The following is a 19536-nucleotide window of genomic DNA, read 5'->3' as shown; positions in this document are numbered from 1 at the left end:
TTTTTTAGAAAGTTGGAAACAAAACTTCTCCAGAGCTTATTGCTACTGAATCCCTTTAAACAAAGCAATGGAAAATTGATTAGTAAAAATTAGTAACATAATTTGACAGATATGATCTTTGAAGTGGGTTTCAAGCTAGTCTTCTACCCGATAACTAATTTCCAGTGAATTATGTTCTGTGTTCTGTGGTATTTTGTCTCTGTTATTCACATCTTTGGTGTGATTTTAGATTGATTTAATTTGCTCTGGAACAATTTTCTCCTTTCAAGTTCTGGAGTATTTGGTGACCGTTTCTTGAAAAGTATCTGGTTAGATGTTGATTAAGAGTAGAAAAAAAGTTCCTCAAAAATAAGCATCACCAGGAGTTCCTATAACTTTGAAGCAGTCTTCGATGTTAGATGTGGAAAGGAAAACAAGAGGGTTTGTCTGTAAGCAATTATCTTACAGTGCTAAGTATTAAACCAGCATCGTACAAAAATTAGGACTTAATACTACCTATTACTATTGAAAAACAATAACTAGCTGTATTTGACCTGGTAATTATAGAATTAATGAGATTTTAACCATTTTGGCTATAAATGTTACCACCTGGTATAAATTCAAAATGCTAAATGTGAGCTAGAAGTAAAAGATTCAAAAATATCATCCAAATTACAATTTCTGTTTAAATTTAAGAGTATACAAAGATTTACCAACAATATGTCAAATATTTGCTTTTCTTTTTGTTTACTCATTGTTACTTATCTACAGTTATAGTTCTGGTTTTAGAAATTCTAACCCATTTGAACTTTAAACATATGGCATAAACTAAGTTAGGAAAACTATAACATTACTTCCAACTATTAGGCCTATCTAACACATCAAGGTTAACATTTTTCTGGAGCTTACGTACATACTTACACTAATAACTTCAGCATGTAACATTAAATCCTTCAGCATTTAATATACAGCCATTGACTTTAGTTCAAGCTTCTGCTATTATGAGCTTTTTAGTTGTTTAGATCTTTATTTATCCTCAGCAGTCATTTGTCTAATGGAGAATAATTACCAAAATATTTATAAGAAATGGACTTTCTTCTGTTGGCTTTACAAAACTTTCCCGAGAAGATCTTTTAGAAAACTTTATAGCTCTCAAATGGAAGCATCCAACAAAATCATACAAATATACTGAAAATGTCAACATAACATAGACTTGAAAATTTGTTTCTCAATGACACTAGATCTTTCTTGTCTTTGTGTGCATAGTGTTAAAAGATGCCCCTGAATATATGGCAGGGCTCTTTAGTTTCTGATTTCCTAGCTTTTTCACTGGACGTTCCTGCATTAGCTGCATGGTTTAGACTTAACAGTTATATTGTACTTTGTGTAGCTTAACTATCTGTCATGGATTCAAAACAAAATGGCATGTCAAAGTTTATTCCCTCACTGCTTTAATTTCATTTTGCTACAAGAAGTGCAAAAGCTATGAGTTTGAGTAAAGGGTGGCAGAGGGAATTGTATTGCTCCTGATGCAGAAGAGCAAAGGAAAGAGCTGGAGGGTAGCGTTGTACATATGATGGAGCCTTAGCTTTCCTGAAGAAATTTAATGCAGCTTCTGTGAAGCCTAAATTATCTCATCCGGGCTCAAGGGGCAGTAAACTAATAACAATTATAGGTATCATTTGATGTGTGTTTCTGTCAGGGTGCTGGAGCAGGGATCCAATTGCAGATGCAGTACTGTGCACACAGTGATATTAATTGAGTAACAAATCCCGAGGTACAAACAAAGTCAGCATTAAAGTTCAGGTAGAAATCAAAACATCCAGAGAAATCCAACAACCGGAATCAGGAAAGAGGCAGAGTCAATATTCAGACACACAGAGTTCAGATACAAATGCTGGAAAGGCTCAGGAAAACTCACTGGCACAGTCTGGTAACAAACAAGTGAAATCACAGGACTGAAATACACTGAGCAATAAACAGAGAGGCAGATGATGGGTGGAGCACAATGAGACACAGGTGGCAGCAATACAGGTAATAATGAGAAACAGATGAGAGACAGAGTACTCAGTAATACAGGGGCCGGAGAATAGCAGGAGCAGGGTCTGGAGCACATGGCAATACAAAACCACAGACTGACAGCTAGGGGCAAACACACAAAAAGACAGAGTTCAACTGGAGTTACTAACAGTTTTATTTGCAAAGCGTTCATCATGGACCTGCCTTTGAAGCAAACAGACATGCACAAATGCGGAGTTTGAAATATGATTTATTTCTGGGCTTCTATTAGCTAAACCAATAGGGAGGGTATGAGAGAGTGCTGCAGAGTGAAGTTTTGTTTACTTTCATTTTTCTTCCACTTGTCCTATAAACAAACAAACTTGGCAAGTAGTGCAGCAGCTGAGAGTAATAATGGAAGATACTAAAGAGTATCTTTCAGAATTAATTGTCACTGTAAATTTTAACTATACCTATAATTACAATTTAGATTCAACAATCAGAATATGGGAATGTAATATATTTATTTCACTCTATAATAAAGAATGATGAACTATCAGATCAGGACAAATGTGAATTATGATTGTAGCTGAAAATTGCAAAAAATTATCGCATAAAAAGGCCTATGTTGGAGAGTAGATCATTATTCGTTAGATTACTGAAAACGTTAACCGTTGACTTCCAGACAAATTTGCAACAATAAGAACATATTAAACATTAACTCTGAAAATTACATGAATCTTTATTTTTACAGATTTCAATTCTTAAAATGATGGCCTTGAATATATATTGAGCTAGCTACTGCATCTTACAATTCATGAAATTACCTGAAGAATTCTAACTTTATCCTGGTAACTATGCAGTATATTTTGATGGTAGTAGTACTGGCCAGTGATTCTGATGCTTCCATGGAGTGGAAAACAGAATGTGAGGATAAAAATTCATTCCAGCTTCTTTTTATGGCCAAAAATTCATGCTAACTGTTCTTTCACTCTCCCAGCTGTCAATTTATCATCACCAGCTTGTCCTATCCCCAGAACACTGCATTTCCCAGATACAGACAGGCTTAACCTAAACACTGAACATCTCTGATCCAAAATTCAAACCTCATTCACTGTTACATCCCTTAGCCAAATATTTTGCTCCCTATGTCCTCTTCATTCTCTTCCTGACAGTTCTACTCCACGACACTGCTTGTGAGAAATATTATGGAAGATACACTAATAGGAATAATGAATTAGTCATATTTGATTCTGTTCCACTCATTGACCTTAGGGGGAACAGAATTTCATTGAGCCAATGTTCCATAAAATATTGGCAAAACTGTTGTGATATATGTTATATCACCTAGGGTTTTCATTTTTGCAGAAGTTATAATAACCAATGAGAAAGCCTCCATGAAAATTTACCCCTTCAATCATGTTAATTATGAATAGTGAATTAGAATATGCTTCAGAATGAGGCAAAAACAATGCAGGTTTTCCCATTTTACAAGAAACCTGATAAAAATTCCACCATGTAAAGTCAACATATTAATTTGTTGAGATTTTCTGCTTGGATTTTCATCTGCCTTTCATTTCATTGGTCATAGTGAAACAGACCAGCATGGGTTGCACATAATCTATTGATGAAAATTGAAGATAAATACTGTAGAATTTTCAACAGAGCTGATGAATTTTATACTAGAACTGGCATATGAATGGTAACTATATTTTGTAAAAGCCTAGGGCTGTATCTAGAGTATTTTAGTTAAGACACTCTTCTCAGTTTTGACCCATTGATATGATCAAATTAATTATATTGTTTCAAATTGCCAACAGTCCAAAGGTTAATGTAATATTTTATTTCTATTTTAATAAAACTGATCTCACTTATTTTATATAAAATACCTGTTAAAATCATCCCATTGAGACTATAACATCCCTTTAATGAATGAGAATATAAAATTCTGGAAATACTCAGCATGTCAGGGAGCATCTGTATGAAGAGAAACAGGGTTAACATGTAACATTGAAAACTCTTAGTCAGATTATTAATTTTAACTTCTCTTGCTAAAGATGTGTAGTAGAAAGCATCAAGTGAACTTTCACACAAAATGTATACATATTTCAGGAAAGCTTTGAAAAATTATACTTGGCTTTCAAATCCAAGAGTATAATGGAAACTAATCATAGGATAGGAATAATTTCTCTGGTATGGTATTTGAAAACCCCTGATTAAACTACTAATTGAATATTATTAATGCTGCATGATAAATATTTCAGTTCAATATTTTGCAATGTGCAAATATTTTACACATGATTTCCATTATTGTGCCTTTGAAGATGGACGCATTTAATAAACTTTGCCAAGATGGTGAACCAATATATTTCAATTAGGTGTAAAGAAAGCCATTAATTATTGTATTTGATTTTAACATTTCTAGTAACTTAGGATGTCATATACATATACATATATATATGTAGTTTTGAATATTTGTACAAGCAATATCGGGTACTTTTACATTACTCCATTATTCAGATGTTGGCAGTTTCTATCCTTGAAACAGAATATCCATGTTACAGTAAATTATTTACACAAAGACTTGCAGTGCTGCTAGTTGCCAAGCCAGATTGATTCTTTTACTGTAACTTGAGATCTTTTCTTAAATTTCTCTGGAGAGAATTGAAGTTCACTGGAGGTGCACAAGGATTGCAACAAACAAGACTAAAAAATTGAGCCGAGTTTCTGGTACTGATTTTGTTTTTGTATTATTTTGCAATTTACCCTTTCCTTCCCATGATATTCACCTGAAAAAGAAGTTTTTAAAGTATTAGCTCCATAGTATTTCGACAGGTGGGAGTTCTAAACTGAATTACAGAAACATTGATTAGGTCTAACTGGACAATCATTAGATTCACAAATAGTTTATATAGATATGATTGTTTAAAATTTAAAGTTATATAACAGACAAAATGAAGAGATTGTTACTTTGAAAGCCATTTAGATTCTTGATACACACACAAAGTGCTGGAGGAACTCAGCAGGCCAGGCAGCATCCATAAAAGTGAATAGATGGTCGATGTTTCAGGCCGAGGAAGGGGAAAGCAGTTTGAATACAAAAGGTGGGGGGGGGTAAGGAGGGGAAGAGGACTAGCTGAAAGGTGATAGGTGCAGCCAGGTGGGTGGGAAAGGTCAAACAGTGGAAAAGAAGGAGTTTGACAGGAGAGGAGAGTGGATCATAGGAGAAAGGGAAGGAGGTGGGGACCCGGGGGAAGTAACCGGGCTTGGATTCTTCTTAATGTCATAAATGTTGCCTGCAACAAGCTACTGCTAATCTGTACGTTTGCTCACAACTACTCCACAGGATTTACTTGGGTTGGTCCAGCACCAGAATATTAAATCTGAGATGACCAGGGAGTTTCTCAATTTGAACACTGGCTGTCATTGTCTTGGTGCTTGGCATCTGTGCACAGGGCCTTGAGGAATCCTGAGCCAGAGGTAAAATGGATTGCCTGCATTGATCCAGTCTGATTTGACAGTGAGATAGCGGATTGGCCCAATGTGAAGGCATCTGCATTACTGGGCACAACTCTGTAGTAAATTTGTCACAGACCAGCTGAACATTCAAGTGGTGGAACTCTGTCCCATTGAAAAATATATCGGCTTTATGTTGAAGTTAGAAGCTTGCATGTTGCCAATGAGGCATTAAGCCTATGAAAGTTAAGGAATACAGGAAAAAAAACTTTCATTTTGATAGGGAATTCTCAACAAGAAGGATTACAGATAGCTTCTCCTTGCAGAAAAAACATTCGGGATGTACTTTGACAGTTGCATTGATAACAAACCAACGTGCTAGTTCTGTGATGCATGACATTGATGCTGAAGACCACAGTAACTATAACTTTCACAAGCGTTGGCAGTGCATGTCCACATGTTTCACAGTGAGGGCTTTTGTCCTAATGTTTATATCCGGCGATCCCATTGCTCTTTCATGCAAAATTAAATTTTGTCCTGGATTGTAGTGACCAGATAGTGGCAGTTCTGTAGGGAACCACTGGCTACAGCACGCGAGGGTTAGTGTGCTCCTGCTCTCCGTGCTTGAACATTGCAATGTGGTAGTTCGGACTGCCTAAATCTGGCACATCTGATCACCTGCTGTGCAATTCGACTCAGCACTGAATCCAGAATTGGAGCTCAGTTGTGCTCCGGGGCAAAATGCGTTTTGCATCCAGCCCTATTTGAATGAGGTTGCTAATCAGGGTGATGCATGGTATTAGGTGCGATTTTCATTTTATAATATTTTTCCTCATTAATTTATATCAGTTAAATGTGTTTTGACATAAGCTTCATTTTTATATTATTTTAATCCTTTCAAATATTTTTCATATCTCATCATAAGAGATATTTTATAAGTTAAATGGCCTTTTGATGGCAACAAGGTTTCCATAGGCCATCATGGTGGTCTGTGTGAGGCCCACCACCTGAGGCCAGATTTCCACTTGTGGATCACTGATTGTGAGATAGATGTGACAGCAAGTGCAAGAGCTTAATTAAACTGTAGACCAGCTAAAGTACAGTGGAGATGGAGTAGGGGCTATTGAAAAGACCAGGCCAAAAATGAGCACGATCTGGCCTAATATATTCTGGAAGACCCACAAACTGCAACTCAGGAGGAGGAGGAGAAGATGGCGGCACGACGCAGCGCGCGTGGCCACTTCAGTGGTGATGTCTGTTATTTGTCAAGTAGGGGACCGTGCACAATTCTGATTTGAAGGAGACAGACATGAGAGTACGGAGGAACATCTGGAGAAACTTCTGAAATTCCCGCTTCGCTGCCGCTGTTACTCTGTGGTCCGGAATCTCCAGAGGAGAAGGCCCCAAATCCTTGGCTTTGCTTGTATTGGCGGCCGGGACGAGGTCGAAGGCGCTCGGCAGAGGATGGCGCTTGGGAGGCTGTATCGGAGGGACTGGTCGGAGGCTCGAAGTTTTCAGATGGACGGACTCAGTGTCAATTGTTGTCGAGTGCTTCCAATGCATCGGCAGTTGTTGGTGCCTGGAGGTTTCTCCCTTTGACGCCTGCTATCGGGGACTCGGAGTCGATCGACTGGGGACTTTGAGACTTTTTTTTTTACTGTGCCCATGGTCTGTTCTTTATCAAATTATGGTATTGCTTTGCACTGCCGTAACTATATGTTATAATTATGTTGTTCTGTCAGTGTTCGTCTTGTGCTCTTCAGCTATTTCTGTGATGTGTTAATGTTTTGAATTCCTCAGAAAGGCCATTTTCCCAAAACATCAACTCTTTCTTCACAGATGCTACCCAACCTGTTCCACTATATTCTGATTTTATTTGTTTTCCTGCATCTGTATTTTTTTTCTTTTTGATTACTTCTGCAAGCTCTGCTATAGATCACTGTTCTACCTTTAGAAGATCTCATTTTAAAAAATGTTGTTAATTAATCACAGCAACCATGACGGGCTCTATTTAACATAGAACAGTACAGCACAAAACAGACCCTTTGGCCCATGATGTTTTGCCAACTTTTTGCCCTACTATAAGATCAGTCTAACCCCTCCCTCCCACATAACCCTCCATTTGTCTGTCCTCCATGTGTCTATCCATGAGTTTTTAAATACCCCCAAGTATTTGCTTCTACCACCATCACTGACAAGGTGTGCCATGCACCCACCACTCACTGTGTACATAACTGACATCCTCTCTGTACTTTTCTCCAATCATCTTAAACTTATGGCCCCTTGTAATCACCGTATCCACCCTGGGAACAAGTCTCTGACTATACGGCAAAGATAGGAGAAAGTCCAGACAGGAAACTCATCAGTGAGGGGCACAGATAGGTGTTTCTGTGGCTATCAGTAAGATTCCAGGATGGTGTGTTGCCTTCCTGTGCCGGGGTCAAGGCACAGGGCATTCTGAAGGGGAGATGTGAGAAACAAACGTTGTGGTCTGAATTAGTGCAGGCAGGAACACAGAAGTGAATTTAGGGAGTTAAGTAGATAGTTAAAAAACAGTCCATCAGAGGTAGTAATCTCAGGATTACTCTTTGAACCTTGTGCAAGTGAATCAAGAAGCTTAGGAAGATAGCGTAATTCAATAGATGGCTAAGGTGTTGATGCAGGATGGAGATTTTGAGATATGGATCATTGTGCTTGCTTCCAAGGCAGATGGGACCTATATAAGAATAAAGTGCAGCACCTAAACTGAGAGGCACTTATATGCTCGCAGAGAGTTTTATTTATGCTATTTCTTGTTGTCCCTCTCCATGCCTTGTAGCGCATCTGGCAGTAACCTTGCCATTTCTTAGCATTTTGTCTGTTTTTCATGAGGCTGTGTTGCTAGTTCAACACTCAACTCAGCACGGATGGAAAGTGTGCAAAGAGGCAGCAAGAGTTGAACCTGGGAGCACTCGCCTCAAAGTCTGGTGCAGATGTCATTACACCACCGGCCGGCTAAATACTATTTGGGACGATTCAAATTAGCATGGTGAGGTGGAAACCAGAACGGCAAGTGAAGGGATTGAACATGGTGGAGCTGACTGGCAGGAGAGTATTTATTTCAGTACAAGGAATGCTACAGGTAAGCTAAATGAACTTAGGGCCTGGATTTGTGTATGGCATGATAGTGTTATAGCTATTTCAGGGACTTATTTGAGAGAAAGGCAGGATGGGCAGTTCAGTGCACCAGGATTCATATATTTCAAATATTTTATAAAGCGTGTAAAGGAAACAGGGAAGTTGCATTATTAGTCAGTAAGAATTTCACCACTGTATTTAGAGAGGATTTCCTGGCGCTTATCCTGTAAGACAATACGGACAGAACTCAGAAACAGGAAAGATGCAATCACTATGATGGGGCTAGATTAAAGGCCTCCTCATAACCAAGGCTTCCTAATAACCAGAGAGAAATAGGGGAAGAGATCTGTAGGTGTATCATAGAAAGACATTAGAAAGAGCTATGGAAGAAATTACACGGGCTTTGGCAGATTTGCTTTCATCATCGTTAGCTACAGTGAGGTAACAGAAGAGTGGAGGATAGTTAATATTGCACCCTTATTTCAGAAGGGCTGCAAGGACAAGCCGGAGATTTGCAGACTGGCGAGATTAACAGCAGTGGTGAGGAAGTTACTTGATATGTTTCAGAGAAACAAGATCTACCGGCATTTAGAAAGGTAAGGACTGATAAAGAATAGCCACCATGGCCTTGTGAGAGGGAAATCACGTTCAAATTTTAATTTAGCTGTTTGAACTGATGACAAAGATGAATGATGAAGGCGAAGTTGTCTGCATGGACTTTAGCAAGGCTTTGACAAGGTCCTCCATGGTAGGCTCATCTACAAGATTAAATAACATTTGATCCAGGGTAAGCTAAGCAACTAGTTATCAGTTAGTCAGAAGATGATACTGGAGGGTTGTTTTTTTAAATTGGAGGTCAATAACCATTGTGTGCTGCAGGAATCAGCACTGGGTCCACCTGTCTTTGTCATATATATATATATTAATGATTTAGATGACAGTGTTGTTAATATAGTTGGTAAATTTTGCAGAGGAAACCAAAATTGATGGTATGGGGGTAGTGACAAAGGTTTTCTGAGTTTTCAGTGTTTCCCAAAATGGGCGATATTGACCCCCCCCCCCCACTCCTGGAGCGGTGGCAGTTTCTAAGTGGGCAATAAAAGGAGTGGTGGGTGAGTACTTGGTAGCAAGGAGGGCAGCTGAGGGATTGCATGCCTAATTTAAGAATTTAATTACTTCTTATCTGATCCTCAGTGCCTCATAATTGATTATTGTAATCATCGCATCACTTGCTAACCTATCGTTTTCTTAGACTTTGCTCAAAGTGCATTATAGTTGTTGAAAAGCAATGTGACATTTCTGTATTTGGCATATAATGAGAAATTTGGATGGAAGAAGTGGTGTTATTCCTGGGCCCAGTCTGTGCATTATTGTCATTCACTACTGTAGTACATTGTAAGCTAATACAATTCCCATACTCTAATCATGCAGTGATGCAGTTCCTGTGAATTAGGGTATGACATGCAATGGAATAAAGTTCAGGACCTCTTGAATGGTCTTCACTGCATTTCTCTAGCCCTTGGTCAAATGAGATATTGCTGCCCCATTGTCTGTACCTTCAGGCAGAGAGTTAGCTTTTGCCTGAGCTATGATGACACCATAAATTTCTTCTTTATTGACTGCAGTGCTTGAGGTTGCATTAAACAATAGACGATTGACTGTGGTCATTAATCCATAACAAAAATGGAAGAAGCCGACGAAACAAAAGAGAAGTGCGGACAGTATAGTGTGGTGTACCTGAAATATGGATTTATATCAGCACCAAGAAACCAATGGCGGCCAATGTGTCTGTTGTGTGAAGAATTTTTTTTCAAATGAGACAATGAAACTGCCCAGGCTCCTTGAACATTTGAAGAGAATACACTCTGATAAAGTAAACAGGAACTTAGCCTATTTTCAGTCTCTTCGTGAAAACATTCAGAAACGGAAATCACTTCAAAACATGTTTGCCAGTACTTCACTTCACAACAGTGATGGTTTGCATGCTTCATACAACATTTACCTGCTCATTGCTAAACCTGGAAAGCCCCATACGTTTGGAGAAGAATTGATTCTGCCAGCAGTAAGGGAGGTTCTGAGTACTGTTTGCATAAGTCACCAGATCAGATAATTAAGGTGATTCCACTCAATGACAACTCTTCAAAGATGAATAGATGAATAGAGAATGAGAAATTGAGGCAGTAGAATTTGCTGTGCTGTTGGATGAGTCAACTTTTCCAGGCAATGAATCTTTGCTTCTTAACATAGAAACATAGAAAATAGGTGCAGGAGTAGGCCATTCGGCCCTTCGAGCCTGCACCGCCATTTATTATGATCATGGCTGATCCTCCAACTCAGAACCCCGCCCCAGCCTTCCCTCCATACCCCCTGACCCCTGTAGCCACAAGGGCCATATCTAACTCCCTCTTAAATATAGCCAATGAACTGGCCTCAACTGTTTCCTGTGGCAGAGAATTCCACAGATTCACCACTCTCTGTGTGAAGAAGTTTTTCCTAATCTCGGTCCTAAAAGGCTTCCCTTCTATCCTCAAACTGTGGCCCCTCGTTCTGGACTTCCCCAACATCGGGAAGAATCCTCCTGCATCTAGCCTGTCCAATCCCTTTAGGATCTTATACGTTTCAATCAGATCCCCCCTCGATCTTCTAAGTTCCAACGAGTACAAGCCCAGTTCATCCAGTCTTTCTTCATATGAAAGTCCTGCCATCCCAGGAATCAATCTGGTGAACCTTCTTTGTACTCCCTCTACGGCAAGGATGTCTTTCCTCAGATTAGGGGACCAAAACTGCACACAATACTCCAGGTGTGGTCTTATCAAGACCTTGTACAACTGCAGTAGTACCTCCCTGCTCCTGTACTCGAATCCTCTCGCTATAAATGCCAGCATACCGTTCGCCTTTTTCACCGCCTGCTGTACCTGCATGCCCACTTTCAATGACTGGTGTATAATGACACCCAGGTCTCGTTGCACCTCCCCTTTTCCTAATCGGCCACCATTCAGATAATAATCTGTTTTCCTATTTTTGCCACCAAAGTGGATAACTTCACATTTATCCACATTAAATTGCATCTGCCATGAATTTGCCCACTCACCCAACCTATCCAAGTCACCCTGCATCCTCTTAGCATCCTCCTCACAGCTAACACTGCCACCCAGCTTCGTGTCATCCGCAAACTTGGAGATGCTGCATTTAATTCCCTCATCCAAGTCATGGTTATTGTTCTTGGTTATGTTCAATTTATAAAAGATGGAAATATAGTTCAAGAATTGTTATCTCCAAGGGTAATGGAAAGATAATGAAAGGGGAGTCAATATTTCAGTTTGTTGCTCAATTTTTCAAAGAGAAGGACATTCCACTCACCAGCATTCTTGTTTGTACAACAGATGGAGCATTATCAATGACAGGATGCCATCATGGGGTTGTTGCTTTCTTGTAAAAAGCTGTACCTAACATACTTACTATTCACTGTGTAGTTCACAGGCAACATCTTGTTGAAAAAAAAACCTAAATAATTGGCCACACAATTTTTTAATATTGTTATCACAGCGGTAAATAAAACAAGTCCCACGCTCTCAATTCTCAACTATTTATAAGGCTTTATATTGAGAATGATGAACACTTTGAATCCTTAAAGTTGCACACAGAAGTCAGTTGGCTCTGAAAAGGAAAATGGCTGACATGCTTTAATGCACCTTTTGAAACTGTGATAAAATTCTTTGAGGGCGTGAATGCCTTATTCAGTAATCAGTAACCTGGAGAGGACCAAGAACACGAGTTGCCTCATGACAAAAATCAGAGACAGGGCACAGGATCGTGAATGACTCAATGTCAAAGTGTCAAGGAAGATTGAAACATCAAGGCAAATGCAGAGGAGGTCGGTCTCAATGGAGGCCACAGGGGCAATGGCAGTCTGTAGCCAGATCGGCATGTTCTGACGGTGTGGTGGTCACTCTTCACAGAAGTATTGAGGTCCTACGGCCGCTCTCCTTGAGTGCTGACAGAAGATGTTTTCAATATTCTGAGATTTATGTGATATTTCAACTATACTTTATATTGGTCTCCTTCAGTTTTTAGTGCTTTCTTTCTTGATACCGATTGGCGGATGGGTGATATTTTACTTTTTCTGAGAGGGAGCGGTTGGGGATTTGGGGTCTGATGTTCTTGCTGGTGTTTTTCTGTGTGGGCCATCTGTTACTTTTTTGTGTGTGTGTGTGAGAGAGAGAGAGGGAGTTTTCATGCTATTGTTGCTGTTCTTTTCTGCGAAGGAGGGAGTTGGGGGTTTGATGTTATCATCACTGTTTTTATTTGTGCGACGAAGAGGGTTTGGGGGTTTGGGTTTTATCATGTTCCAGCTGCAGCTTTCCATGTGAGTGATCTGTTAGTTTTTTTTGTGTGATGGAAGGGGAGGTGTGTTTTGTGATTTATGTGTTTTGTTTCTTTTTCTCTTTCATGCCAGGGAGGTGTTGATATCTTTTTGTTTCAGCAACCACCATGGTTTTTCTGTATCCGAGGCTATCTGGAGAAGAAGAATATCAGAGTTGTATTGTACATGCATACTTTGACAATAAAATGAATCTTTCAACCTTTGAACTCAAGAGTATTAGGCATGACATTGATTCTTTGTCAGAATTATTTGCAAAGTTTAATGAATTCAATTTTTAGTTTCAAGGAATGATTTGATTCTTATCAAAAGTCAAATCAGTTATCTCCATATTCCTCTCCGACTTAACCCTATTTACGTGCAACATTGGCTGTCTTGATCTTTTCCAGTTTCCGAGCCTCAGAGTTCAAAGCGAAAGAAAGAATACCAGATGATGATCTTCAGGTACTGTGCCCACCTGACCTAAAAATATGTCAGAGAGATTTCAGGATCTTCTCTTAATCCAAATTCCAGATTGCATAATAAACCCATTCCTTAACACTTGTAATGAAGAATTAACAAAAAGGATGGAGGAAGAACTGATCACATTACAAATGACTTTCAGATGAAGCCAGGATTCAACAATCATATCAAGACTTTTGGTTGCAGAAAGAAATCTCTGAACACTGTCCTACACTGTGGGGGGAAAAATGGGTCAAGATGTTCTTTATTGCCTTTCCAACATCATTATTTAGTGGAGCATGGTTTCAGTGCAGTCACAGAACTTCTTTCAAGGCAATGAAACAGACTGCAAATTACTGAACATAGGGATCTGAGACTCCATCTGAGTGAATTCAGACTGATTTTGAGAAGCTAATATCGCTGCACCAAGCCCATCCATCTCAGTGACAGGTGAAAAAGCAATGAAGTACTGAATAGTTGGACTACTAACGCATACTCTAAAATTGTTTTTACTGTAAGTAAATAAGGAAATAATTTTTTGTAACTTTAAATAGATTTGAATAATTTTTGCAATTATTTGTCATTGCTTTGAATTTTCTGTTCCTATTTTCTTTTACTGTGCATCATAAATCAAAATTATTTATAGTTTTTATACAATGGCCAGAAAGGGAGGGAGAGGGTTGCTGGGGATGTGGTCTGGAAGCCAAGGGGTTGGTAACCAAAAAAAGTTTGAGAACCACTGGTCTAAATGAACTGGGGGTGGGCAAAGGGATAGTAAATGATATTTAAATCCATAAAAATGGCCACAAACTCTCTGAAAGTAGCAACATGTGTAGATAGAATGGTAAAGAAGGCATTTTGCATAATTGCCTTCATTGGGTTGGATTGCTGACTATAAAAATTGGGAAGTTATGTTGCAGCTATACAAAAATGTAGTTGGACTTCATTTGGAAAATTATGTGCAGTTCTGATTTATGCATTACAGGAAGGATGTGGAGGCTTTGGAGGGGTTGCAGGAGAGTTCACCAGGATTTTGTCTGGATTAGAAAGCATTAGCTATAAGGAGAATTTGGACAATCTTGCTTTGTTTCTCTGAAGTGTCAAAGCTAAGGGGTAACGCAATAACAGATTATAAAATGATGAGAGGCAATAAATAGTTTAGATCTTTTTTCCAGCGTGGGAATGTCAAGTACAAGAGGGCATAGTTTAAAAGTGAGGGGGTGCCACTTAAAGGAGATTTTTTGCGAGTATTCTTACACAGAGTGGTAGGTGACTGGAATGTGCTGCCAGCGGAAGTTGTGGAAGCAAATATGATAGTAACATTTAGGGGCATTTGGACAGGCAGGGAATGGAAGAAATAAATCACCTGCAGGCAGATGAGATTAGTTTTGATGTGGTTTATGGTTGGCATTGACACCATGGACCAAAGGATCTATTCCTGGGATGGACTGTTCTATTTTCTAATTCACTTAACCTTTATCTATCTTTTCCCTCTGCAGATTTAGATTTCTCATTTTTTAAATGATATCTTTATCAGCTCTTCCACTGTCTTATTTATAATCTGTGAATAATTCCTTTCCCGGTGATAAATTACTTCATAAGTAACACAACTGGTGCAAGCTTGAGGTCCATACAGTTACATAATAAGTCTCTGATTCATTCTACTTGAGAGACTACTCTATTTTTACTTATATTTACCCGATCAATGAGCATCATGTTCTTCTTAAGCACTGTTCTGTTTCATATAGTCTTGTTTTCTTCTTCCCTGTGCAGCAGCATGATGTTGTCTCCTTTTTGAGCTCTTCCACATTTTGTTGCCAGGTGGTAGTACTCAGCTCCCCCTGAAAATTTCCAGTTCACCAGTATATGGGATCGTCACAATTCCAGGGGGATTTTAACTTGTAATTTATCAATCAATCTAAACAACTTGAGGCTCTAAATTTTTTACAGTTATTTTACAAATACAGTATGTTTTAATTGGACTAGAAAGCTGTTTTCCTAAACTCTCCATTTCCCAATTTATATTATATTTTCCACTTTGAACGAGTACAGAGAGAAGCCATAGCTGGTATCAACAGAACCAGCCACCTCATAATTACCTGTATTACTTTAATACCAAATGTTCTATTTCCTCGTTTGTTTTACTTACATGGTACTTTATAGTTATGTTTATATTGTCACCATATTGTGTTATTGTTTGCTTTTCCATTTTTGAATTATCTTATAACCCTCTGTGCCCACCTTTGAAAAAAGACATTTGATCATTATATGGTCATATAGAGTCATAAAGTTATGGAACACTGCAGCACAGAAAAAGGCACTTCAGCCTCTCTAGTGCATGCCAAACTATTAATCTGCCTAGTCTTATGGGCCTGCATCCAGATCACAGCTCTCCACATTCCCCATTCATGTTCCTACCCAAACCTCTCTTAAATGTTGAACTTGAACCCACACCCACCACTTCTGCTGGCAGTTCATTCCGTGTTCTCACCACCCTCTGAGTGAAGAAGATACCCCGCATGTTTCCCTTAAACACCCTTGACGCATAACCTCTAGTTGTAATCTCACCCAACATCAGTGGAAAAAAAGTCATTTGCCCTATTCATACCCTTTATAATTTTGTATATCTCTATCAAATCTACCTTCATTCTTCTACACTCTAGGGAATAAAGTCCGAACCTATTCAACAACTCAGGTCCTCAAGTCCTGGCAACATCCTTGCAGAGTTTCTCTGTACTCTTTCATTGTTAATTACATGTAGGTAGGTGACCAGAACTGCACACAATACTCCAAATTAGGCATCACCAACATCTTATATAACTTCAACATAACATCCCAACTCTTGTATTCAATACTTCAATGAGGGCCAATGTGCCAAAAGCTTTCTTTATGACCTTATCTACCTGTGATGCCTCTTTCGAGGAATTATAGATCTGTATTCCCAGATCTGTTTGTGCTTCTACAGTACAGCCCTCAATGTCATACTGCTCACTGTAATTCCTACACTGGTTAGTCCTCCCAAAGTACAACACCTCACACTTGTCTGCAGAAAATTCCATCTGCCATTTTTCAGCCTATTTCTCCAGCTGGGTCAGATCCCTCTACGAGCCTTCACAGTCTTTCTCACTGTCCACTACACACCCAATCTTGGTGTCATTCTCAAATTTCCTGAAACAGTTTACCATATTATCATCTAGATCAGGGGTCCCCAACCTTTTTTGCTCCACAGACTGGTTTAATATTGACGATATTCTTGCGGACCGCCGACCGGGGGATGGCGGGGAGTGGTGTTCAAGTTCAACAGTGCGTGACAGGGAATGAGGAAAGGTGCAGCTGACTCATATCGTTTCATATCGCCAAATCATATCGTTTCCTCGCGGCCCGGTAGCACATGTTTTGCGGCCCAGTGGTTGGGGACCACTGATCTAGATCATTGATATAGATGACAATGGACCCAGAACCGATCCCTGCGGCATACACACTAGTCACAGGCCTGCAGTCAGAGAGTAATTACTACCACTCTCTGACTTCTTCAGGGAAACCAATGTCTTAATCAATTTATTACCTCATCCTGAATGCCTAGCGACTGAACATTCTTGACTAACCTCCCATGGGGGTCCTTATCAAAGGTGTTGCTAATGTCCATGTAGACAACATCCCCTGCCTTGTCTTCATCAACTTTCCTAGTAACTTCCTCAAAAAGCTATAAAAGATTAGTTGGAAATGATCTACCATGTACAAAGCCATGTTGACATTCCCTACTCATTCCCTGTCTATCCAAGTACTTGTATCCTGTCCCTTTGAATACCTTCCAATAACTTTCCCTCTATTGAAGTCAGGCTCCCCACCCTGTAATTTCTTGGCTTATTCTTAGAGCCATTCTTAAATAACAGAACAACATTAGCTATCCTCTAATCTCCCGACACCTCACCTGTGGCTAAAGACTTTTTAAAATCTCTGCTAGGGCTTCTGCAATTCTGCAGTAGCCTCCCTCCCATACCTCTGAGATCACACCTTGTCAGGCACTGGAGATTTATCCACTCTAATTTTCCTCAAGACAGCAAACACCTCCTCCTCTGTAATCAGTATGGGAATCCCAATCAATAGGTGGAAAGTTAAAATCATCTACAATCACATCCTTATGTTTCTTGCAACAGTCTGCAATTTCTCATCAAATTTGCTCCTCTAAACCCCAGGGACAGTTGGACAGTTGGGTGGTCTATAATACAATCCTATTAATGTGGCCATTCCTTTCTTATTCCTCCTTTTCACCCATATAGCATCAGCTGATGAGCTCTCTGTATTGAACAACAGAATTACTTGTATACCTGTCCTTGGCAGTATTAACTTCAATCTTGTCTAGGATTTCTACTATCCTATGTGGTATGAACGCAAGTATCAGTTCTGATTTCTGAAGAAGCTAGTGATGTAGCTGGATATAGGACTGACAGTTCAGGTGGGTGCGAGATCAGGATCAACCCTTTGAAAAGGGGCAATGATTATTGTTTTTAATGCAGTACTACACACACTATATCGTGTATTTTTATAGTTAAGTTCTGGAAGATTTGGAAAGGCTCTTAAGTTGATTTAATTTCTTTTTGTTTATTGAGCAGTTCTCTGGGCAACAACTGAAGAACTTCCCTATGTATCTACAAACGTACATTAGTATTTTAGTGAATTTCTCAGGCTCTTTGCTTCATCCTTTTTTATTTACATATTTTGTCCTTAGTACATTCCATTTCATATTTGATTACTTAAGTTTATTGAACTTTGTATTAAAGCCATTACCCAGTCAGTTTGTGAAACTTTTTCCATTTAAAATATGTCCTGACAATTATCCCTTATACTGGCTATTTCTTTACACTGGTGATTTATTGTCATTCTCAAATAGGCCATCACTACAGTGTATTTCGTTCTGCTGATTAAGCCAAGTTGTCCTTTCCTCATTTTTCTTATTCTTTACCTCTTTGATTTTGTGATACATTCAAGTGCTGTCGCTATCTTCTTGGAATTATCTTATATTTGATCTCTTTTTTAATGATTACTTACAACAACCCGTGCCTTCCTTGCTGCCAATAGAGATCGGGTTCAACCTATCTGATGGAGAGATTTCTTGGTTACTGCCATGTTTGAATATGATATAGCTTTCTAAAAAATAAATATATTTCCATCTTTCTTCATAAACAGAGGTTTTTCACCACTGCCATTGGCTAGTATGCATAGAAAGAACTTTGAATCTGCCTGTATGCACTCTCTGATTCAGGTTTTACTGTAGTTCAGTCTTGACTGTTCCAATTTTTACATTTTCCTCACAATTGTTAAGGTGCAGCTTACATTTGGCTCACTTCTGAAGTGAAAAGAAATGAAGTATTTTGGATAAAATTACTGACACGCCAGTCTTGGGTTACCGCTTTTAGTTTGGTTCAATAAACACAATACAGCCAAGAACAGGCTTAAGCTCTTCAGAAAATACCAGTTGCTTCCTTTAGCCCTATGATTGGTGATAATTTGTACGTTGCTTTATGTGGATTATCACCCTCTTCTATTTGTTCCAGTCTTCTTCTGTGGGTAGTATAAAATAATTAGGCAGCGCCTAATTACAGATTATTACAGATTGAGAGTTAGTGTTCTGCCTGTGACATGAAATTGTTTTTTTTTAAACTATACATAGAGTCAAACATTGACTCTGGTACCTCCTGGTGTAATGGCTAGAATACAACTGCCTGTTATCCATGGATCAGAGATTTGAATCCTTTCAATAGATGACTTCATTTTGTGCCTGTGTCAACAAGAATATTCTAAGACGCTTGCCAGGGGAGTGAAATCATAGGTCTATCGATGATTTCTTTCCACAAAGACACAGAGAATAATTACAACATTGAAGGCTGTTGAGTCCATACGAGCTCCATGTAACAGCTGTCCAGCCCTCTCTCCGTAGCCCTGCTCTTTTATTTCTCACAGATACTTATTCATCTACCTTTTGAACACTACAGATGAATGTGTCCCCATCACAAATCTTGCAGACACATTCCTGGCCCCAATTACTAGTTGTATAAACAACACACACAAATTGCTGGAAGAACTCAGCAGGCCAGGCAGCAACTATGGAAAAGAGTACAGTTGACATTTCGAGTCAAAGCCCTTCAGCAGGATTGGAAGGAAGC

The sequence above is a fragment of the Mobula hypostoma genome, chromosome 12 (genome assembly GCF_963921235.1).
Source record: "Mobula hypostoma chromosome 12, sMobHyp1.1, whole genome shotgun sequence".
NCBI lineage: Eukaryota > Metazoa > Chordata > Chondrichthyes > Myliobatiformes > Myliobatidae > Mobula > Mobula hypostoma.
This window is presented reverse-complemented; position numbering follows the sequence as displayed.